Source organism: Hipposideros armiger, unplaced genomic scaffold, assembly GCF_001890085.2.
Source record: "Hipposideros armiger isolate ML-2016 unplaced genomic scaffold, ASM189008v1 scaffold_236, whole genome shotgun sequence".
NCBI classification, from domain to species: Eukaryota; Metazoa; Chordata; class Mammalia; order Chiroptera; family Hipposideridae; genus Hipposideros; species Hipposideros armiger.
Window position 1 is genome coordinate 1,742,109 of NW_017731586.1, and position 3,958 is coordinate 1,746,066.

General features: G+C 36.4%; 1 long non-coding RNA gene across 3 annotated transcripts in view; it reads right to left on the reverse strand.

The window, feature by feature from the left end:
- The window catches only part of LOC109389502 (uncharacterized), a 118,061-nt gene that overhangs the window by 80,031 nt on the left and 34,072 nt on the right, over positions 1–3,958 (reverse strand). The window contains exon 3 of one of the 3 annotated variants that reach the window (XR_002125404.1): positions 2,253–2,788. The exons of the other annotated variants lie outside the window; for them this stretch is intronic. This is a non-coding gene — a long non-coding RNA (uncharacterized LOC109389502). Of the gene's footprint in view, positions 1–2,252; positions 2,789–3,958 lie in introns of those variants that run through there. 3 annotated transcript variants of the gene reach the window in all.

Here is a 3,958-nt window from a genome sequence, read left to right on the forward strand (position 1 = left end):
TGAATTAAAGAGACCTGATTTTAACAAGAGCTTTATTATCCAAGAATGCCTGGAGTTCATAAAACTTTTTTTTTAATAGGTGGAAGAGGGCTCTATGAAGAAGGCAGTAATCAGTATAAGTTGATACATTATAATAGGAGGAAAATACCTCTACATTTAAATTGGATCATTTTTATTCATTAGTGTTCATAGTGCAGTTTTGCTGTAAAATAAAAAACAATGACAAGCAAAATAAGTAGTAGTATACTCTTTGGGGGAAAAGGTAGAGTTTTTAGTATACATTAATTTGTTAGGTTTGCATGTTTAATTTACTACTTATCTTTAGAAACACTAAAAGATTATCTATTTACACATGAATATGTAATTCTTTACAGCAAAGGTATCAGAGGTCCTTATAAAGAACTCAGATTCTCTCAGTCTATGGAGGGGCTAATGGACTAATGGTGTTCAAGTGTACCATGTACCTTTATATTTGTGAAAATGATTATTCCTTTCTCACCTACAAGTGCAAAATAAAATATGACTATAATGTAAGGTGACTTTATTATTGAAAGTTTTAAACATGCAAAAATAAGTAGTACAATGAATCTCATATGTCTATCATTAATATTATTTCATCTATACTCCCACACTGCCCTCTCCTCCCACCACTGGATTATTTTAAAGCAAATCTCACAATATTTCACCATATTATTTCAGTATGTATCTCCAAAAAATGATTTCAAAAAAATAACCAAACTATCATTATCACATATAAAAATTATATATGACTACTTTAAAATACACTAGAATTTGCACAACCAAAGGAGTGTTATTTTCAAAGAATCATCTTAAAAGGCTATAAATGATGCTAGTCTTACTCAAAACATTTTTGGACTATTTCTCAGGGTTATTTTCAGAATTTACTATATATTCCTTAATAATCTCAAATGATGACAAGTCTTCACTCTTCAATGATAGACTTGACTTGAAAACAGTCAAAAGTCTTTGGGAATAAACCTCAGTAAATAGGAGAAGTACTCAGACTGGACAGGGCTGGTTTTGTTAAAGAGAGTAATATATACAGAGGCACAAGCTATGTTCCTTTCATGAAAGGAGTCTGATGCTCATAAACTAGCTGTGAAATTACTGTCTCAATGACCAGAGATGCTGGGTGAGAAAAAGAGCTCTCTTGTATTGGGAGCTGGAGCAGGAGTGAAACTAAGCGGAGAATGTGCAAGGCAGCTGAGAGAGCCAGTCAACTGGTGAAAGTCACTTACGCTTAATCTTTGTACCCTAAATTCCAGTGATTCCAGGCCACTTTCAGGATTTATCTTGTATTTCAGGCTTCCATGAGGCCTCTGTGCTTTTGCAAATGATGTTCCCTGTAATTGGAATACCCACTCCCATTGGGAAGCCAATGGATGAATCCCTAGTCATCTTTGAAGACCTTGATCAAATATTACCATATTCCTTGACTCTCTTTGGCATAATTAGTTACTCCATTGTCTGGTCCTATTTGTACTTTGTAAATCTTTTTAACATCTCTGTGACTACTTTATAATTATTCAGATATGTGTGTATTCCCCCAATTAGATTGGGAGTTTTGCTTTTGTATCTCTGGCACACAGTGATAGCAGGTACATATTAGTCCCTCAATAATCATTTAATACACAGATACAGTTAATAATCCACACGTCTTTACATGGTTTAGACCCTGAAAAGTCCTCATAATGCAGCAAAGTAGTTGTGGGTTCAAAAACTTACAGAATAAAGCAAGGAAGACAAATGGTTTTGTTTTTATTTTCCAGGACTTTTTGGAGAATTGGGGGAAGGAAACAGCGTTGGGGAATCGGGGAAGGGGAACAGACAAGTTGCTGTCCTTTTGTTCTTCAGTCTAGTTGTGGGGGACACAACTTCACTGGCCCACGTTGGTATTATCATTGTGCTCTTCATGGGTGAGGCAGTTGCTCACTGGCCATTGGACGGCCGCTCACAGTAGCTCACGAAAGCTCATGCCAGCTGCCGGCCAGCCCCACTGCAGCCTACGCCATCGCTGGCGACTCATGGCAGCCCAGCTCTAGGTCGAGCTGTTGCTCACCATCTTAGCTGTAGAGGGCGCAGCATCACTGGCCCTAATGTGGGATCCAAACCAGGGCCCTGCTGCTCAGAAGTGGCGTCCTAAGCCAACTCTTAACCAACGCACCACTCGGCCGGCCCCAAAGAAGACAAATCTTATGCAAGAGCAGTTTTTATGAAGAAACCCAGAAAATCTCAGATGTTGGCAGTGGAAAGTTACAGCACAGAACTGCTGTAAGAAATGTTAGCAATTTTTTCCCCTTTTTAAAAATAAAATTTCCAAATCCATTTCTGAGATAATTGTTTTATTTTTCTTTGAGCAATTAATACTTGAGGAGTTAACAAATTAAGTACCAGTTAAAACTGAGTACCAGTTAAAATTGAGTTCAAACTTAGTTGATCCACATTTTTCTGAAAATAAATTTGGAAGGCAGAACAAAGCATAAAAAAATGAATTATCTACGTTCAAGGAACTGGACGGCTGACTCTTAAGGCCATTCTGTAAAAACTAAAGTACAGAACGATAGAAACAGGACTCAATACAGTCTCCTGTCAGGATGATTCACTTACAGTACTCTTTTCGCTTTCTCTCCCACCTTCGCCCAGAGCAAGAACAACCCTATCTATTCCTACTCCAATGACTTGGACTTGGCCTTGGTGGGAAGCAGAAGCTTTTCTTCCAGCATCACGCTAGTGACAGGGCCACACCTACCACAACTGTGGCATCATCCTAGGATGAGAAATAAAAGAGTCTGTGGGTAGCCCAGGTGGGTAGAAAGATAAAAGGAAAGCCACCTATGAAGAACTGCATCTGATACCTGTTCTTGGTTAAACCTGAATTTTATCTAGACAATAAAGCTTGCTTTTCAGAGTGTCTGGCTCACAGCATATTTTCAAACTAGTTTTTTATTTTTTAATTTAGTAAGCCCACAGAAATTTTTATAATCCTTTTTATCAGCTGGTAAATATTCTATTGAACCATGTTTGTATGAAAATAACCTGATTTGGATATAGAAGAAACAGAATTGAAGTAGTTGAGCAACAGGTTTGCTTGGTTTCAATGGTTATATTGCACAACCTGGGCAAGGCATCCCATGATAGAAAAGACTGTTCTAACTCAACCAGGAAATCCGGCCAGACCACCCAGGGACTTACAAAAGCACTCAGCCTCCACAACATAAGAATGATTTAACTGACATCATGACACATGGCCTCTTGGATCCTGTGGCCATTCTCAACTGGATAATATATAATATAAATTAACAATTGGTTTTTGCTAATTTTATAAACAAAATTTAATGTTACATATGAATAATTTCACATTCCTAATAAAGTGGGAAAAAGTGAAACATTCAAGACTCCTTTTATCTTTTGAAATATCAAATACCAAAAAGTAAGATTTAATCTTGTTTCCAAATTTAAGAGAAAGTTATATGCATATGACAGAGATACTTTCTTAAATTTTGAGAAAACAAATCTAAAATATTTAAAATGATTTTTCAAAATGTATATAAATAGTTTTCTCTGAAGATCTATGTGCTAAATTGAAATTTATTTTTCCCAAAGAAGGTTTAATTTTGATTTGCTGGGTCCAACTTTTGCATATGGAAGTTTGAATCAGTTCATTGTAATTGCTGCTTTCTAGTTAATCATCAATTCAGTTCACATTAATAACACAAACTTTTATAGCAGATCTATCCATGACATTGCACTTGTCTGTGGGGACCATCCATTAAAAGGATGAGAGGGAATTATTCACCCTTATTACTTCTTTTAAGCATATTCATGAGAATAAGGCAACAAGTATGATAAACTAATCTTAACAGGTTGCTAAGAGCAGACTTATGCCTCATTTGGGCGTATATGCATTTTCTAAATAAATTCTACTTAAGGGCCGGCC